Consider the following 21,007-nt stretch of genomic DNA (forward strand, 5'->3'; position numbering starts at 1 on the left):
GAACTACCCCTCCCAGCATGCTGCGCGCGAGGGCACAGGGCGTTTACCCTTGACGGCTTAAGCCGTCAGCGCAGAGAGGAGGACCCAGGAAGCCGGCAGCGGCGGGAGGAGGGAATGCGCGTGCGCGTTGGGCCGGCTCGTCGCTTCTGTCCCAATCATTGTAAACAGGCGGAGGCTGGGGCGGGGTGGGAATGGGGCGCCCGAGGCCGGCTAGGGGCGCAGCGCAGGAGGCGCCTACGGTGGCTGCGGCGGCACCGTGAGCGCGAGGAGGCGGCGGCTGAGGCGGGGGCGGGCTGTCGCGCGGCGGCGGGCACAGGTCAGTGGCGGGCAGCGGTGGCGTGCAGGGGTCGTGGCGGTGCCCCTCGCGTGCCCGGGAAGCCCTCTCCGCACCCATCTCGCAGGCGGCGTCTGTCAGGCAGCATGCGGGGCTGGGCGCTCGCCGCGCGCGGAGCTGGAGTTGGGGGGTGGGGGGCGTGGCTGCCCCGAGTGCGGGTTCATCCCGGGCAGGCTTCTCCCCAGTTCTCGCCCTGTTGCCGGCCGTTCCTCCCACTTGCCGGCCGGGCCTCCCTCGTGGCATCCGCATTTGTGATTTGGTGCCCTCGGGGTCCGGAGGAGGAGAGTCGGGAACCGGGCCCCTCCCCACTTGAGTCTCCAGGCCTTAGGGCAGCTCTTGGGCACCGGAACGGGGGAGAGAGGACTGTCTTTTATATAATCACTATTTTTTAAATCGCACCCGGAATATTGACCCGTCTCCAGGACTTGCCCAGCGGACTAGGAAAAGGCTCTTGATGTTTCCCACCGCTGGCACGGAAGCAGTAGGGGCTCCTTTGGGTGCTGCGGTCTTCCGTTCAGGTTTCAGTGCGAATGCACGGACAGATCTGGAGTTGAGAATTCTTTTTACAACTCATTTCCAAGTATGTTTGTGATCAGATGCTCTTATTGAGGTCACCTCCCCACTCCCTTTTTAAAAATTTCTCGTTATGAGAATGAAACAGGTTTTACAAAATATTCCACACCCCAGTCTTAACCTGGAATAATTACGGTGTTTCCAGTTTGGGGATTCTTTACTTCAGAGCCTCCCTCTTGACCAAGCAGCTTGTTTCCTCTAAGGCCTAGTAGAGTTCTTGAAAATAATTAAAATGTTAACTCGAGATACTTGGAATGTGCGTTGTAGGAGAAATACAGTCATTTGGACGTGGAGTTCACACACCATCTAGCCTCATTAGAAGAGCTTTCAGTGAGTATATTGTAGAGTGGAGTGGGCATGTTCACATGCTGCAGCACTTTCGGTAGCATTCCATCATACTTGGCAGTTATTCATAAAGTATTTAAGTGGGGATAAGGAGCAAGCTCACTTTTGGTTTGGTGGTTATGGAGGCAGCACTTCTAAATGAAAAAAAACATGGGTCTGTGAATAAGAAAAGTAACCTCACTTGACGCCTTCCTAGTTGTCTTGGTGATTTGGTAGTTCCTTTCTGAGTGTCTTTCTGGAAATGAGTAATTGCTGTAAACTACTGGCAGTAGAAGAGGTAGGAAGGAAGTTAGAGTGGTTCTCACTTTTCAGAGTGACCCTATAGATTTAAGTGGGATAGACTTAGTTTAACAGTAAGGACTGGGAAGTAATTCTTTGAACAAAGTATCTTGAAGCAGTATGACATAACTTAATTTGCTTTCTCTTCAAATAGTATCTCTCATTGTAGATCTAATTTAGAAAACCAGAAGTGTTATCAGAGAATGAATATTAACTTTAATTTGTACACTTGTATTTGCACAGCTGTTTGCTCGGAAAGGGGACATTAGGTTCGAATGTAACCCAAAAGTATGTTCTTTCTTTTTTGAAAGAAAATTCCTGATAGAAACTTAAGTTAGCATGTTTGGAAGGAATAAGGAAGAACGTGGGTCATTTAGTATAGAGGAGTTACTATGTAGCAGGTACTATATCCGCTGAAGAGGACTTAGAGATGGATAAGGCAGTGCCCCTGCTTTCTGGTGATAAGGCTTTATCTTTTACTTGAACTGTTCTCAAGTACAATATGTTTTTAAGATTACTTTGGAGAAGGTGTGGGGGCAGAGGGTGTACAAAGGAGATAGTGATCAGTTTCTTATGGGGAGAGAAGGAGAGATTGAGGAAGTTGGCAGTAGAAAGGAAAAAGTATGTGGAGGGGAAGACTACAGCAAGGATGGCCATTTAGTTAGAAGGAAGGGTGTGAGCAGAAGCACAAGAGTCTGAGGTTCCATAATGAATTTTACGATCTGGAGGTTGTAGCTAGTAGACAGGGACCAAATTAGGAATATTCTTTTTTTTTTTTTTTTCAGGAATAGTCTTAAACACAGTTAAAGTAGTTTCAACTTTTATCTTGTAAGCCAGTACAAGTCACTGAGACAGGATAAAGAAAACAGAAACCTAAGCCAGCTGAGCCCATTTTAACTCCCTGCTGTGTGTGACATTAGGTATTTTATGCTTTGTGTGTTAAACTTGAAGGTTTAGGCATGACAAAGGCAGAAAATGAAGGAACGGGACACCTGGGTGGCTCAGTTGGTTAAGTGGTTAAGCAGTTAAGCGTCTGCTTCAGCTTAGTCACGACCCTAGGATCCTGGGATCGAGTTCCCCATTGGCCTCCCTGCTGAACAGGGAGCCTGCTTCTCCCTTTGCCCCTTCCCTCACCCCACTCCGCAAGAGTGCGTTCCTCCTGCTTGTGCTCTCTTGCTCAGTCTCTGTCAAATACATAAATAAAATCTTAAAATTAAAAAAAAAAAAAAAGGAAAGAAAATGAGGGAAATGAACCAAAGGCAGCAGGAAAGCTGGATGTGATTAGAAAGAGCATGGAACACTTCGAAGAGCCTGAAGTCATTCTCTGCAGCTATAGCACTGGGTTTATGGTGGTAAGTAGCGCAAGACGAGGCTGCACAGATAGTTCTTTGAGAGTTGTTGGCATTCTAAGGTTTCTAGAATTTTTCCCCTTATAGAAGTAGTAGAGTTTATGAATTTTAATAAGGAAAGAGTCATGATAAAGTTTTCCTCTTGGAAAGATTATTCTGGTATTGTAGAGTGCAGATTTCAGAAGGGGTGGAAGGAAGATCAGGCAGGGTGCAGAAAGGTAGAAGGTAGCTCTAAACTAAGGTAGCGTTGGAGATACAAAGGAGTAGTTTGACAGAAGGTAGAATTCATAGGATTCAGGTGTGGTTGGATTGTAACTTGGGTCATTGAATAAGACAGTGGTAGAGTACAGTTGGCCCTTTAACAATGGGGGGGGTTAGGGGTGCTGACTCCCCTTGCAGTCTAAAATCCATGTATAACTTTTGACTCCCCCCAAAATTGACTACTAATAGCCTACTGTTGACTGGAAGCCCTACAGATAACATAAGTCAATTAACACATATTTTACATGTTACGTGTTTTATATGTATTCTTACAATAAAGCTAGAGAAAAGAAAATGTTACTAAAATCATAAGGAAGAAAAAACATGATTACAGTACAGTAATGTATCAAAAAAGGACCACATCTGAATAGCCCCACACAGCTCAAACCTATTTTGTTCAAGCATCAACTCTGTACTGAGACAGGAAGAGGAGCAAGCTTGGGGAGGGACAGTGTGTTAGCTTTTGGATGTATCGAATGGGAGTTGTCTATGAAGCTTCCAAGTGGAAAGCAGCTACAGAGTTGGGTGTGTGGATCTGGAGTCGAAGAGAGAGAGGTCTTGCTGTGAGAGTCAGCAGGCTGTATTATAGGTGGTAGCTGAAACCTTTGATTTACATTATAATATGTAGGAAGAGTTTACCCATGGAGAATAGTTCTGGAAATAGACAATGGAGAACATTTACAGTGAAATTGAGGAAGAAGACCTGGGAAGGGAAATTCCTAAGTTTTTAGAGATGCAGAGAAATCATGAGAAAATGTCATAGAAGCCAAAATAGAATCATTTCAAAAGGAAGCTATGCTTCACAACCAACTCTCCACAAAAACATGAAAATTTCTGAAAAAGGAAGCTGTACTCCAAAGGTCTGAGAACTTGAGTAAAACAAGGATTATTAGGAGTCTGTTCAGTCTGATAACTAAGCGCAGTTTCGTAACATTCTACCTAAGGCTACCATGGGAGGAAGGAGCTCGTTTCTTTGAATTGAGGAGTTGATGGGTGATCAGAGAGTGAAGAAAGTAAATATGGATTAGTTCAAGAATAAACAAATGTTAGCTGTGAAGGGAATAATGGAAAGAGTTGTTAGCAGATGATAAAAAGAGTTAAGAGTGATTTTTAACATGACAGACTTGAGCCTGCTTTTTTTTTCTTACGACAGTTTAATTGAAATGTAATTCGTATAATGTAAAATTCATCCTCTTAGACTGTACAATTCAGTGGTTTTTAGTATATTCGCAGATTTGTGCAACCATCTCCACAGTAAACTCTAGAACATTTTCATTACCTCAAAAAAGAAACCTTTTGCTCATTATCGGTCACATTCTTTCTCTTCCCACCCATTAGCAGCCAGTGATCTGCCTCTGTATTTGCCTATTCTGGACATTTCATATGAATGGAATCACATAGATGATCATTTGTGACTGTCTTCCTTTACTCAGTGTACTGTTTTCAGGGTTTATCCATATTATAGCATATATCAGAACTTCATTTGTTTTTATTGCCAAATAATCTTCTGTTGCCTGGTTACACCATGTTTTGTTTATCCATTGATCAGTTGGTGACTATTTGAGCTGTTTCTGCTTTGTGGCTCTTGTGAATAATGCTGATATGAATATTCATGTACAAGTTTTTCTGTGGCTGTATGTTGCTCCTAGGTGTATACCAAGGAATAGAATTGCTGGATCATAGGGCTACTCTTACGATTAACATTTTGAAGAACAGCCAAACTGTTTCCCAAAGCAACTGCACCATTTCATTATGCAGTATAAGGGATCTGATATCTCCTCATCTTTACCAACACTTGTTATTTTATGGCTTTTAAAATTTTAGCTATTCTAGTGGGTGTGAATTGGTATCTCATTGTAGGTTTGATATGATGATAATGACCATCTTTTCATGTGCTTGTTGGTCATTTGTCTATATTCTTTGGAAAAATATCTATTCAAATTCTTTGCCCGTTAAGATTGGGTTTTTGTCTTTTTGCTGTTGAGTTTTAAGAGTTCCTTTATATAGTCTAGATGCTAGACCCTTATCAGAATACGATGTGCAAATACTTTCTTCCATTCTTTAGATTCTCTTTTTACTTTCTTGATGATAGCCTCTGATATACAAAGTTTTAAAATTTTGATGAAATACAGTTTATCCACTTTTTTCTTTTGTTACTCATGATTTTGGCATCCTATCTAAGAATCCATTGTCGAATCCAAGGATGTGAAAATTAACACTGTACTCTCTTCTGAAAGTTTTTGGTTTTAGTTTTAATATTTAGGTGTTGATTCATTTTGAGTAAAATTTTTTGTGTATGGTTTGAGATATGGGTCCGTTTTCTTGCATGTGGACATTCAATAGTTTATTCCCATCTGTTGAAGAAACCATTCTTTCCCCATTGAATAGTCTTGACACCCTTGTTGATATATCAGTTGACCATAGATGTTTGGATTTATTTCTAGACTCTCAAATCGATTCCATAGGTCTCAATTTTATACTAATGGCAGTACTACATTGTTTTGGTTACTCTAGTTTTGTAGTACCTTTTGAAAGGAAGTGTGCTTTTTTCCAACTTTGTTGTTTTTGATTATTTTTTTGTGGCTATTTAGAGCCTTTTGCAGTTCCATATTAAACTGAGGACCAGCTTTTCCATTTCTGCAAAAGAGATTGTTCTAGTGTGTGGATATGGAGTTTATTTTCTGTTTTTATCTTGTATCCTGTAATTTTGTTAAACTCATTTATTAGCTCCAATAATTTCCTAGTAGATTTTATTGGGTTTTCTGTGTAAGATCGTGTCATCTGTGAATGAATAGAGACAGTTTTACTTCTTCCTTCTTTTTTTTTTTTTTTAAGATTTTCTTTATTTTTTGACAGAGATCACAAGTAGGCAGAGAGGCAGGCAGAGAGAGAGGAGGGAAAGCAGGCTCCCTGCTGAGCAGAGAGCCCTATGTGGGGCTCCATCCCAGGACCCTGACTGAGATCATGACCTGAGCCAAAGATGGAGGCTTTAACCCACTGAGCCACCCAGACGCCCCATACTTCTTCCTTTCTGATGTGAATGCATTTTATTTTATTTTTAAAGAAGATTTTAAGAGGGAGAGAGTATGCATATGAACAGGGAGGGGTGGTGGGAAAGAGAGAAGCAGACTCCCCGTTGAGTAGGGAGCCCAATGTGGGACTTGATTCCAGGACGTGGAGATCATGACCTGAGCTGAAGGCAAATGCTTAACTGACTGAGCCATTCAGGCTCCCCTGCATGCATTTTATTTATTGATTAATTGCCATCGCTTGTACTTACAGTTTGGTGTTGAACAGAAATGGCAAGGACAAACCTCTTTGTCTTGTTCCTGGTCTTAGGAGGAAAGCGTCCAGTCTTTCACCATTAAGTGTAATGTTAAATGTGGGTTTTTCACTGATTCCCTTTATCAGTTGCCGTCTGCTGTTAGTTTGTCAGATGTTCTGTTAAATGTTTGTTAATTTTTTTTTGTATTTATTGATTTTCAGTGTCATTTCATTGTAGTCAGAGAACATACTTGTGTGCTTTCAGCCTTATAAACTTTGTTCAGGTTTGTTTGTGGCCTAAATTTGATCTGTTTTGAAGAACGTTCCAAGTATGCTTGAGATGAATCTGTATTATGCTGTTGTTGAGTGGAGTGTCTGTTAGGTCTAGTTTCTTCAAAGTATTGTTCAAGTCTTCTCTTTCCTTATTGGTATTTTATCTAGTTGGTTTATCCATTGTTGAAAGGGGGATATTGAAGTTTTCAACTATTATTGAACTGTTTTTCCTTTCAATTTAGTCAGGTTTTGTTTTGTTTTGTTCCATGTCTTTTAGGGTTATTTTATTAGGTGCTTGTACATGTATAGTTGTTGTCTTGTTGACAAGATACAACTACCCTTTTATCTTTCTATAATATGCTTGGTTTTTGTAATAGATTTGTCCTAACATTTATTTTGTTGTATTAGTATAGTCTGTCATCCCAGCTCTCTTTTGGTTACTGTTCACATGAAGTATCTTTTTCCATCATTTTCATTTCTCTTTAAATTAAATTAAATTAAATTAAATTTTAAATATTTTTTATTTATTCATTTGAGAGAGAGAGTTAGAGCATGTGCACGTGTAAGAGAGAATGAGCAGGGGGAGGGTCACATGGAGAGAGACAAGCAGACTCTGTGCTGGGCAGGGAGCCTGATAACAAGGTTTAATCCCAGGACCCTGGGATCATGACCTGAGCCGAAGGCAGATGCTCAAGTGAGTCACCCAGGCACCCTCATCCTTTCAACTGTGTTTTAGAACTTGAGTCTCTTGTAGGCAACATATAGTTGGATCTTAAAAAAAAAAATCTGTTTCGTCACTATCTGCCTTATAATTTTGGGAATTTAACCCATTTACCTTTAATGTAATTACTGATTAGGAGCAACTTCTGCCCTATTGGTGTTTGTCTTCTGTATATTTTATATCTTTTTTATTCTTCAGTTCTTCCATTAGTGCCTTCTGTATTTCTTTGCACTGTATTATTTTAAATCTTTATATCTTATTTACTATATATTTTGAGTTATTTCTTAGTGGTTGCCCTGGGATTACAATTAATATTTTCATTTGTAATAGTCTGGTTCAGATTAATACCAGTTTAGTTTCAGTGGTGTATAAAAACTGTACTCCTAAAAACAAACAAACAAACAAACAAAAAATTGTACTCTTGTAGCTCTACTCCCCCTTATGGTGCTTTTGTCACAAGTTGTATCTTTTCTTTTTTTTTTTTTTTTTTAAGATTTTGTTTATTTATTTGACAGGCAGAGATCACAAGTAGGCAGAGAGGCAGAGAGAGAGGGGGAAGCAGGCTCCCCGCTGAGCAGAGGGCCCGATGTGGGGCTCGATCCCAGGACCCTGAGATCATGACCCGAGCTGAAGGCAGAGGCTTAACCCGCTGAGCCACCCAGGCGCCCCACAAGTTGTATCTTTATACAATGTATGCCCATCTGATTTAAAATTGTTGCTTTATGCAATTGTCATTCAAATCAAAAAGGAGAAAAAGAGATACAAATAAAAAATACATTAAAAAAATTTTTTTAAGATTTTATTTATTTGAGAGAGAGAGAGAGCGTGCATGCGTGTACATGTGTGCGCAAGTGGGGGCAGGGGCAGAGGGAGAGGGACAAGCAGACTCCCTGCTGAGTATGGGGCCCGATGCAGAGCTTGATCCCAGGACCTTGAGATAATGACTTGAGCTGAAGTCAGACATTTAACTGGCTGAGCCACCCAGGCGCCCTGGAAGATACATTTGTACTGTGTTTTGAAATTGATATGTCTTTTATATTTTCCTGGGTTGTTACCTTTTTTTTTTTTAATGATTTTATTTATTTATTTGACAGAGAGAGACACAGGGAGAGAGGTAACACAAGCAGGCGGAGTGGAAGAGGGAGAAGCAGGCCTCCCAAGGAGCAGGGAGCCCAATGCAGGCCTTGATCCCAGGACCCTGGGATTGTGACCTGAGCTGAAGGCAGACACCCAATGACTGAACCACCCAGCTGCCCCTCCTATGTAGTTACTTTTACTGGTGTTCTTTATTTCTACATATGGATTCAGGGTACTGTCTAGTGTCCTTTCATTTCAGCATGAAGGACTCACTTTAGCATTTCTTATGGGGTAGATGCTTTAGCAACGAATTCTTTCACATTTTCTTCCTCTGAGAATGTATTGTTTTTCTCGTTCAGTTGTGAAGGATAATTTTACAAGATAAAGATTCTTAGTTGACAGTGTTTTTTCTTTCCAGTACTTTGATCATGTCATCCCACTGCCTTCTGGCTTTTATGGTTTCTGATGAGAAGTCAGCTGTTAATGATATTGAGGACTCCTTGTATGTGATGACTCACTTCCTTCTTGCTTCTTTCAAGATTCTCTGTCTTTGAACTGTTTGATGAAGATATGCCTTAGTGTGAATTTCATTGAATTTCTCCTGCTTGGAGTTTGGTGAACTTTTTGGGTATATAGATTAATATATTTCGTTAAGTTTGAGAAGTTTTTAGCCACTATTTCTTCAAATATTTTTGCTCTTTTTCTCCTTTTGGGATTGCCATTATGCTTGGTGTGCCAGATGGTGTCCCACAAATCTCTTAGGCTCTCTTACATTTTCTTCATTAGTTTTTCTGTTTGATCCCCTGGCTGACATATTTCAATTGACTTATCTTTAAGATCACTGGTTCTTTGTTTTGTCTTCTCAAATCTGCTGCTGAGCCTATATAGTGAATTTGTCATTTTAGTTGTACTTTCTAACTTGAGGATTTCTATTTGATTGTTTTAAAAATAATTTCTGTCTCTTTATTAATAGTCCTCATCTGGTGAGACAGAGTTCTTACACTTTCCATTAGTTCTTTAGACATAATTTCCTTTTGCTTTTGAACATTAATACGATTTAAAGTCATTGTCCACTAAGTCTAATGTCTGGGATTCCTTAGGGAGAGTTTCTACTGATTGCTTTTTTTCTCTGTGTATGGGCTATTCCTTCATGTTTCTTTACATGCATGTAATTTTTTGTTGAAATTAGACATTTTGAGTATTATGTGGCAGCCATGGAAATTAGGCTCTTCTTTCCCCAGAGATGTTGCTCCTTGTTGTAGCTGTCATTAGTTTGTTTAAGAACTTTTCTGAACTAATTTTGTGAAGTATATATTCTTTGTCATGTGTGCCCTTGAATTTTGTATCTGTGTTGTGTCAGCTAATGATTGGACAGGTATTTCCTTAAACATTTGGTGCCAAAAATGTCTTCCAGTATCTTCAGAAGGGTGTTGTGCTTCTCTTGGAATATTTTATTCCTTCAGCACTCAGCCACTTTACAACTCTGGTTAGCTTTAATTTCCTGTTTGTGTAGAGGTCAGAGTCATCCAGAAGGACTTATGGGATGGGATAAACTCAGTGAGATCCATATCGAGAATCTTAATCAAACATTTGAGAAACAAAGACAGAATCTTGAAAGAAACAGGAGTGAAGTGACTCCTCATATACCAGGAATCCTCAGTATCATTTAACAACTGACTGTTCCGGGCGCCTGGGTGGCTCAGTGGGTTAAGCCGCTGCCTTCGGCTCGGGTCATGATCTCAGGGTACTGGGATCGAGTCCCGCTTTGGGCTCTCTGCTCAGCAGGGAGCCTGCTTCCCTCTCTCTCTCTCTGCCTGCCTCTCCATCTACATGTGATTTCTCTCTGTCAAATAAATAAATAAAATCTTTAAAAAAAAAAAAAAACAGCTGACTCTTCCAACTTCTTAGCAGAAACCATAGAGGCCAGGAGGTGGTGGGATGACACCACAGTTTTAAAAGAAAAAAACTGTCAACGAAGGGCTGGCAGAATTCCTGAGCATGTGCACAGCCCTGGGCATACATGTTGTGTCCTAGATTCCCAGGAATCTGTTGAAGCTGTTTAAGGTCCTTATTTCTCAAAATACCTCATTGCCCCTCCTTTTTTTTCAAGGCTTTTGGTCAGTTTGTTTATACCAACTGTTACTCATTGGGTCAGGCAACAAGCACAGAGAATATTTGCTTGTATGTGTTCTTGACAAACATCCTTTGTGTCCCGTAGTAGCTTTAGCTTGTGGGAAGTCTGAGTTAGCAGCATTAGGTGAGCTAAAGCAAGACTTTTCCTGTCTTCCAAGAGCCATAGATTGGTCAAAACAAATGATTTCAGTTTGTTTGTAAGTGAGGTTTGTTTTGCTGTACCAGTATCAGGAATGTGAGCTGTTGTTTTCATAGCCACCACTGATCTGGGGAGCGATTGGATGAGATCGACGAGAGCAGGTTAAATGCCACAAAGCTCTATGTTCTTACCAAGATTTAGCTGTTTTTCTTGAATAAGTACCCTGGATTCCTACAAAATTTTGGTTAGTTTCTCATGTCTGGAAAAGTTGGTTCTGACAGTTTTTAGTTGTGTTTGCTGTTTCTTATGCCAACATTTTGCCAACATTACTCTGTTTATTATACTGCACTTGTTTTTAGGCTACCTGTATTAGTATAGTTCAAGTGAATTTCATATTTCATGTAGCATACAGTGGGTCAGTATGTTCTCATAGTACTTATTTTTCAAGGATTTTAGGTGTTTAAAGAGATGCAGTATAAATAAAGGTTTTTTGGCTATTACAAACACTGTAGTAACTACCCTCTAATTACATTTTTGCTTATTTTGTGTATTTGAGGGTAAAGGTTTGATAGTGGAATTGCTAGGTAAGAATATTAATTTTTGATAGGTTTTGCTAAGTTGCCCTTTTAAATGTATCAGTTTACACTTTTACCAGTAGTGTATGAGGGCGTGCGTTTCTTCATATCTTTCCATTATTGGGTATTAGATTTGTTCATCTTCAGAAAATTTATGATTAAGAAAGAGCATCTCTTGGGCACCTGGGTGGCTCATTTGGTTGGGTGACTGCCTTCGGCTCAGGTCATGGCCCCAGGGTCCTGGGACCGAGTCCCGCATCAGGCTCCCGGCTCAATGGGGAGCCTCTGACCTCCCCTCTCGTGCTCTCTCTCACTCTGTCTGTCTCTCTCTCAAAATAAGTAAGTAAAAATCTTTAAAAAAAAAAAAAAACCCAACTTACTGTTCAAAAAAAAATAAATAAAAAGAAAGAGCGTCTCTTTAATTTTTTATTCTTTCATTTTTAAAATAGCTTTTTAAAAAAGATTTGTTTATCTTAGAGAGAGAGAGAGAGAGAGAGAGTGTGTGTGTGTGTGTGTGTGTGTGTGTGTTTGTGTGTTTGTGTGTAATGAGGAGGGACGGAGGGTGAGAAAGTGAGAGAGAATCTCAGGCAGACTCTCTGAGCATGGAGCCCTACGATGAACTTGATCTTACAACCCTGAGATCATGACCTCAGCCAAAGGTCAAGAGTTGGATGCTTAAGTGACTGAGCCACCCAGGCACCTCCATTTTTAAAATGTCTTTTTTTATGTCTTTTGTGTTTATACTTTCTATCATGTTTTTGTTTTTCTTTTTTAAGAAAATTCTATAAATATTTGTCATGTTCTAGGGGCTTCTGGGTGGCTTAGTTGATTTGGTGTCTGACTCTTGATTGCAGCTCAGGTGATCTCAGGGTTGTGAAATGGAGCCCTGTGTTGGGCTCTGTGCTCAACAGGGAGCCTGCTGGATATTCCCCCCTCCCCCAATTTGTGCAGTCTCTCAAGTAAATAAATCAGTAAAAATATTTGCTGTGTCTAGTGCCAGTATTTTTTTCCAAGTTTCTTCTTGCCTTTTTAAATTTGTTTATGATGGGGCACGTGGATGGCTCAGTCAGTTAAATGTCCGACTCTTGCTTTCAGCTCAGGTCATGATCTTAGGGTCATGAGCTCAACTTCTGTGTTGGACTTGGTGTTTAGTGGGGAGTCTGCTTGAGATACCCTCTCCCATTCCCTTCCCCTGCCTCCTGCTTGTATATGTATGCTCGCTGTCTCAATATCTTTTAAATGATTGTAGTAAAAGTATTAACGAATTTGTTTTAAAAATGTACTTAAGATTTTTTGAAGGGTTTTGAAATGGATCATCAAAGAGAAAAGGCAGGAAAAGCTTCGTTTTTCATAGTCTTAGAAGGGGGAGAAATACAGTTTAGACAAATCTCAAGTTTTGTCCAGACATCTTTATACCCTTGCTTTTTTATAGTTAAATAGCACAACTAAATATTGGCTAATATTACTGCTTCCTAAGTACCTACTGTATATGAGAAATTTTCATTTTTTTAAAATCTTGGCAACAGGTTGCAAGATGTCAACATTCTTTTGTACAGATAAGGAAATTTGTTCTTTAAAAGGTGATGGCAGGGCGCCTGGGTGGCTCAGTGGGTTAAGCCGCTGCCTTCAGCTCAGGTCATGATCTCAGGGTCCTGGGATCGAGTCCCGCATCGGGCTCTCTGCTCAGCAGGGAGCCTGCTTCCTCCTCTCTCTCTCTGCCTGCCTCTCTGCCTACTGTGATCTCTCTATGTCAAATAAATAAATAAAATCTTTAAAAAAAAAAAAAAATAAAAGGTGATGGCATTCAGTCAAGTTGCATAGCTCTGTTCCATACGATTTGAATCCAGATCATCTCTCAGACTCCAGAGCCCATATGCTTCCTATTTATCAAATTATCTGTCAGGGTATTTCCCAGTTTCCTTACAGAGAGAAGGGGGCCTGGGTGAGACAAATAATACAGTTGTGTTTTTCTCAGCCATTAAAGATACTACCAAAGAAATAACGTTTCATGTATGTTCTTGCAGAGATGTTTTATACACATACAAAGAAAGCTGTATGTAGAAGTATGTATACTTTTAAAAAAGACTTACTTATTTGAAAGAGAGAGTGTGCACACGTGAGCAGGAGGAGGGGCAGAAGGAGAGAGAGAATCTCAAAAGACTCGGCACTGAATGTGGAGCCTGACTCAGGGCTTGATTCCACGAACCTGAGATCACAAACAGAGCTGAGATCATGGGTTGGTCACCCAGCCGACTGAGCTACTCAGGTGTCCCTAAATATGTACACATTCTATTCTAAACAGTTTCTTGGGTTTTTTTAGTGTGTGGGTTTTTTTATTATTTTTTTTTATTTTAGAGAGAGAACGTGTAATGGTGAGGGGCACAGGGAGAGAAAGAATCCCAAGCAGACTCCCCGCTAATGGAGGAGACTGATGCAGGGCCCAGTCATATGACCCTGGGATCATGACCTGAGCCAAAATCAAGAGCTGGCTGCCCAACCAACTGAGACTTGCAAGCACCCTACTGTTCTAAACAGCTGTAATACATGGAGTGAGGGAATCTTTATTTTTTGAGCCTTGCTGGGTGCCAGGTACTGGGTCTGTTTATATTTGAGAGGAGTCCTTAAAATGGTTGCCTTGAAAAGTTGTACAAATATTTAAAAATGAAGCTTTACATAAAAGGTGATTGAGCTCAGGTCATGATCCCGGGGTCCTGGGATCGAGCCCTGCATTGGGCTCTCTGCTCAGCAGGGAGCCTGCTTCCTCCTCTCTCTCTGCCTACCTCTCTGCCTACTTGTGATCTCTCTCTGTCAAATAAAAATAAATAAAAAATTAAAAAAAAAGTTTATTGAAAACAAAAATACTAGTAAAACTCACTTTGGAATTGTGAGGAAGTGTGGCAGTTCATTATGAATTGAATGTTAAATTAATTCAAAACCGCTACAAATCGAGAGGCCGATCTTGTGACAGGTTGAGGATAAAGCTGCATACTATTGCCATTATTTAAAAATGGGGTGTGTTTGTCAGTTATAGAAACAGTGGTTTTCTGTGACCAGGACTTTCTTTCTTCCCAGTGCCCCACTCCCCAGGACTTTCTTCCAAACCTTTTCATAAATAGGAATCTTTCACCAACCTTCCAGCGATGGTGCCTTTAGATAAATATGGTTGGATAAGAAGCTACTAAAGAAAATAAAGAGAACTGGGAAAGAGGAGGAAAGAAAGCTCCCCTTCCCTGTACTGGGAAGAAGACTTTGTAAGGAAGATTTGTAAATTATAACTGTAGTTTTAAGATGTTGATAGTTTTAAGTAGTTTTTTTCTGAAGTTGAAATAGTGAATCAAGAACTCTTGAATTTCTTCTTAGGAAAATTACAGGAAACAAAAGCGTGACTATAAAACTGGAGAAAAGACTCATTGAAGTCCATTTTGTTATCCTACTGGTATGGTAACAACCAACTGAAAAGCAGCAGATACCAACTAAGTTCTTCAACTTAAGTTTAGCATTTTTTTTTTAAAGATTTTTATTTATTTATCAGAGAGAGAGGGAGAAAGCGAGCACAGGCAGACAGAGTGGCAGGCAGAGGCAGAGGGAGAAGCAGGCTCCCTGCTGAGCAAGGAGCCCGATTTAAGTTTAGCATTTTAAGAAAATGTATATTATGAGGGGCGCTTGGGTGGCTCAGTGGGTTAAAGCCTCTGTCTTCTGCTCAGGTCATGATCCCAGGGTCCTGAGATCAAGCCCCACATCGGGCTCTCTGCTCAGCAGGGCCTCTCTGCCTGCTTGTGATCTCTGTCTGCCAAATGGATAAGTAAATTTAAAAAATTAAAAAAAGAAAATGTATGAGTATATATATTTAATATATTTATTTTTAATATATTAAATATATATAAACATATAAATATATAGAATTCTTATTTGGTATTTGTCAAATTTAAATAATACTCTTATTTGGTATTTCAGTATTAATATACGTTTAAGTGTATATTAAAGAATATATTATGACATTAAATTTAGCCTTCTCATGTTTTCCTTATGTTACTTTTTTTTAATTAAAGGATTATTTTTAAAGCAGCTTTAGGTTCAGAGCAAAATTGAGCAGAATACAGAAAGATTTCTCATACACCCCCTATCCCCACACATGGATAGCCTCCCCAGTTATCAGCATTCCCCCTCCCCCCACCAGAGTGGTGCATGTTATGCTTGGTGACCCTACATTGACGCATCATAATCACCCATTCCATAGTTTACATTAAATCTCACTCTTGGTATTGTTCATTCTGTGGGTTTGGACAAACATATAATGACCTGTATCTGTCATTATGGTATCATACAGTGTGTTCACTGCCCTAAAAGTCCTTTGTGCCATTCCTGTTCTTCCTTCTCTGCATCCTTCTCTCCCCCAGCCACAGCAACTATTGATCTTTTAGCAGTTTCCATAGCTTTACCTTTTCCAGAATGTCGTGTAATAGGAATCAGTACAGTAAGTAGCCTTCTTAGGTTGGCTTCTTTCACTTAGTTAATAGGAACTTAAAATTCTTTGTCCATTTAAGATTTCACTCATTTATTTTTAGCCCCGAGTTCTATTGTCTAGATGTACCACAGTTTATTGTTCACTTACCAAAGGACATCTTGGTTGCTTTTAAGTTTTGACAATTATGAATAAATGTAATTCTCTTAAGCTAGCTGCCATAAACATCTTTTTTTTTTTTTTGAGAGAGAAGGCAAGGGAAAGAAAGCTAGAGTGTGTGTGTGTGTGTGTGTGCGCACAAATGGGGTGGGAGGGCAGAGGGTGAGGGGAGCGTGGGAGGGACAAGGGCAGGGGAGAGAATCCCAAGCAGACTTCCAGCACTGAATAAGAATTCCTTTTGCTCCATATCCTTACCAGCATTTAAAAAAAAATACTTTATTTACTTATTTGACAGATCACAAGTAGGCAGAGAGGCAGGCAGAGAGAGAGGGGAAAGCAGGCTCCCTGCTGAGCAGAAAGCCCGATGCGGGGCTCGAGCTCAGGACCCTGAGACCATGACCTGAGCCTAAGGCAGAGATTTAAACCCACTGAGCCACCCAGGTACCTCCAGCATTTGGTTTTGTCAGTGTTTTGGATTTTGGGTGTTCTAATAGGTATGGTTCTTTTCTTTCTTTCTTTCTTTTTTTTTTTTTGGTATTTTTTTTAAGTTGAGGTATAAGTGACATATAACATTGTATTTATCTCAGGTGTACAATGTAATGATTCCATATTTGTATACATTGCAAAATGATCATAAGAAGCCTAGTCAATATCTATCACCATACATAGTTACAAGAACATTTTTTTAAAGAAAAATAATTTTTTAAAAGATTTTATTTATATGAGAGAGAGACAGGCTATGAACAGGGAGGGGGCAGAGGGAGGCAAACTCCTCCCTAAGCAGGGAGCCTGATGTGGAGCTCCATCTCAGGACCCTGAGATCATGACCTGAATCAAAGGCAGACATTTAACCGACTGAGCCACTCAGGCATTCCTAAGGAAAAATAATTTTTAAAAAGTCTAAATTTGTTTTATCAGGTTCATCGATTTATAATTCCCTAATGTCATGATATGGAGCATTTTTCATGTTTTTCATTTATATATCATCTTTGGTGTAATCTGGTCTTTTGTCCATTTTTAAATTGGTTTGTTTTCATATTGCTGAGTTTCAAGAGTTCTTTGTACATAACATTATATGTTTTATATTCATTATATTGAAGTCCTTTATGGCTGTTTTCATTTTTGGTCTTAAGTCTCTTAATTTTTATGTTCACTCTCCCTCCTTTCCTTCTCTTTTGCTTGTAAAGTATTAACTAAAACTAAATTTTATGCCCTATAAATTTTGAGTCTTAATGATTGATTAAGGTTTTATTTGCTTATTTTTGCAAGGCTGGTGTCTGAGTCCATCAGGGAGCACATTAAGGTGTAGTTTCTTTTTTTGTGTGAGATCTTAGCAGCCATTGAAAATCATTGCTAGTATCCATTTTTAAATTGCTGATTAAGTGGTCATTGTCCTTCATTTCTTTGTTTATTAGGTGGAAAGTTTTGATCAAAAGAAACTTGTTGCATCAGCACTTGTTGTATAGGAAATTCAGAATAAATTTTCCCCCTTGTTTACCAGCTACTCTAAACGATGAGATGGTTCTCTACCATCCTTCAAAGTGACCAGTGAGTTTTATTTATGAGTATAATTATGAACTCATAGATTTAAATATACTTGATATATTTTAGTTCATTGCAATTATTTTTATTAATTTTTGGCTAGTGGAAGCATTTTCTGGTTGGCTTCTGAGTCCTTTCTTTTGACTTGGTTCCAGGCATCTTTCGTAACTTTTTACTTTCTTTTATGACATATTTCAGCCTCATGGTGTCTATGTATCCTGTTCTTAGATGTGGTGTCAGCCTAATGGGAATACCTAATAGTTCCATGTATTATGTTGTTAGGTTTACACAACATAAAAAAATGTGTATTTATGTCATGACAATTTAGTAGACATTTAAAAAAAAATCATATAAATTGAAAGAGAAAATAATATTTTTATTTCACTCTTAACTAAAATTAATGGTTTGCTTGTACCTGCTGGATACTGTACATATTAATACTTTATAATCAGATTGGACATTACCACTCTCATTTCTTGTCTTGTGTTGATTTTCACATGGTACTTAAAAAAAAAAATTGTGGCAGCTATTTCCTAAAATCCCACTTCACAAAGATATGTCATTGAAAAGAATGTCGCTCAACTTAATATTGAAATTGAACATCTTTTAGCTAGTAGTTCGTACAGTGTCTGACAGATGTTGGGTGCTACTGTTTGTCTCGAATTGAAAATACCCCATGGCTCCTCTATGACTTGGCTTATAATGCTCGGGGTGCCTCAGTGCATGGTTTGGGACCCATAGGCTAGCTACTTCTGCCCAGTTTCTGTTGTAACCAATGGTGAGCATTTTAAGTTTATTGTTTTGTTTTATTTCTGTTTTTGTTTTGTTTTTTTAGTGATCTCTACACCCAACCTGGGGCTTGAATTCACAACCTCCAGATCAAGAGTTGCATGCTCTTTTGGCTGACTGAGCCAACTCTGTGGCCCCCATAGTGTGTGTTTTTAGTTATTGTTAAGTAAAGTTTGTTGGTCCTTCCACTCTCCAGTTGAGTTCTCATTTAAGATTTACTTGTGAGTAGATTATGTGATTATGAAATGTGGTAGGAAAGAGGCCTGTCTCCCCACATCCCTTTAAAAATTCTTTTAAATATATTCTGTTTCTCTGTAAGTACCAAATGATATTTATTACGATTTTTAAATAAGAAAACTTTCTTGTCTTCTGTATTAGAGTTACAGGTAGTGATAGCACTTTTGATTTTGTTTAAAGACAATAATCTAGTGTGGGTTTTCCCCTGATACTTAATAAACATACATACTCTTTGATTCGGACAGCTGTATGTAGGACTGAATTGTGTCCTTCCCAGTCTTTCACCTTGGAGGCAGAGGGTGGAATTATTTCCTGTATATTTTGGCTACTCATTTGCTAACACCTGACATTCTAGTTTAGTCTATTCTATTCTATTCTTTTCTCTTTCTTTCTTTCTTTCTTTCTCTTTTCCTCTCTTTTCTCTTTCTTTCTCCCTCTCTCTCTCTTTCTTTCTTTTTTAAGATTTATTTATTTTTAGAGAGTGCACGAGTGGTGGAAGCGGCAAGGTGGGGGGAGCAGACTCACCACTGAGCGGGGAGTCTGATGCTGGACTCCGTCTCAGGACCTTGAGATCATGGTCTGAGCTGAAACTAAGAGTTGGACACTTAACCGACTGTGCCACCTGGGCAGCTTAAGGGCACCTGACATTCTAATCCTCAGAGTCTGAACTTGCACTTTCACTTTCAAACTGTGCTCTTTATTTTATTATTATTTTTGATATTGAAGTCTAGTTGACACAAATGTTGTATTAGTTTCATCAGTGTAGTGATTCTGCAAGTCTGTATGTTACACTGTGCTCACCACAAGTGTGGCTACCATCTGTCACCACACAGTGCTATTACAGTACCTTCCACTCTGTTCCCCGTGCTGTACCTTTGATCCCTGTGGTTTATTCACTCCATAACTGCAAGCCTGTACCTCCTACTCCTCTTTACTTGTTTGCTCATCCGCCCACCCCCCTCCCCTCCGGCAGCCATTAGTTTTGTTCTCCGTAGTTATGAATCTGTTTCTTATGTTCTTCAGATTTTGGTCTTATGTGGAGGTTGAGTTTACAGATTGCATTATGTCAATTTCCTGAATTAACTTTAGTTTTTTTTTTTTGTTTTCTTGTCATTAGTTGTATGTTAGATGTCAGCATTGAAAATGGCATTCATACTTCCATTTTCACTGTAGGGAACTTCAGAATTTTACATTTTAAAATTTTCTTTTACGTATATATCTTGGCTTAAGTATATTTTTATTTATTTATTTATTTTGTCTTAATGTTTTAGTCAGTGATACTGAGAATGTTGGGAATCTGAGTGGAAGACATGAAATCATTATGTCATTCAGTGAATTTCTGTGAGTGGCACATGCACCTCTAATTAAATGTTTATTGGTTTGGATAAGCTCCTGGGGTTAGGGGAGAAACTAAAGATTAAACCTGATAATATATAAGATGGGTACAGAAAAGAAACAACTCACATAAAGAATAAAGTCTCTATTAAAGTACAGCCCTAAACAAATGTTAGTAGATTTGAAAGGACTAATTATATAACAACTGAATTGCATGGCAGTTGCTCTTTGGGGATATGCATGAGAAATTGTTGTCAAGCCTGTAAATGTGAATACTAGTTTGCATTTTGTGGCCACAGGTCATAAACCTCAAACATACTATCATGCGAGGAATTTCACTGATGATGATATGAGCGCCTCTAAACTTTATCTGCTTCATCTGAAGGATTATATCTGTCCCATTTGTTTATAAAATTTTTTTCTTGGACAACAATATTCATATTTTAAGAGAAGTCCCTTTTTCTTTTATTTATTTCTTTTTAATCTTTTAAAGATTTATTTGTTAGAGTGTGTGTGTATGTGTGTATGCACGTGTGCGCGTGCACGCATGCAAGTTGGGGGAGAGACAGAAGGTTAGAATCTCAAGCAGACTGCCCGCTGAGCATGGAGCCCCATGTAGGGCTGTCTCAGGACCCTGGGATCATGACCTGAGCTGAAGGCAGAGGCTTTAATCCACTGAGCCACCCAGGCGCCCCTCAAGTTTTTTTTTTTTAAGATTTTATTTATTTATTTGAGAGAGAGAGAGTGAGCATGAGGGGGGAAGGGTAGACTCCTCGCTCAGCAGGGACCCTGATGCAGGACTCATCTCAGGACCCTGGGATCAAGACCTGAGGCAAAGACAGATGCTTAACTGACTGAGCCACCCAGGCGCCTGAGTTTTTTTGTTTTAAGATTATATCAGAAAAATTTATAAGGTAGTTTAAGATATCAAATAGTACTTGGTGTAGAGTTACTACAGGAGGCTGAGACTTTGGGCTGTAGAAGACCTGCCTACAAAGTCTGCCCTTGGCTGGCATTGGAGAACTTGACTGTTAAGTTTCCTACAGCGTGTAAAACTTTTCCTAAATGAGAATAGTGGCATACTGTGTCTCAACTGTTGGTAAAAGCGGTGCGGTTTCCGCTGAATACCTGCTTTCTTTCTGGGAGTCTGGAATTCTGAT

The 21,007-nt window shown here is 39.4% G+C and overlaps 1 protein-coding gene across 1 annotated transcript in view; it reads left to right on the top strand.

Annotated features, from left to right (window-relative positions):
* The first annotated feature begins 207 nt into the window (after positions 1–207).
* RALBP1 (ralA binding protein 1) overlaps positions 208–21,007 on the top strand; it is a 55,659-nt gene continuing 34,859 nt past the window's right edge. Inside the window, exon 1 of the mRNA XM_032309523.1 lies at positions 208–316. The gene's annotated coding sequence lies outside the window, so the exon portion shown is untranslated. The remainder of the gene's footprint in view (positions 317–21,007) is intronic.

Source organism: Mustela erminea, chromosome 13, assembly GCF_009829155.1.
Source record: "Mustela erminea isolate mMusErm1 chromosome 13, mMusErm1.Pri, whole genome shotgun sequence".
NCBI lineage: Eukaryota > Metazoa > Chordata > Mammalia > Carnivora > Mustelidae > Mustela > Mustela erminea.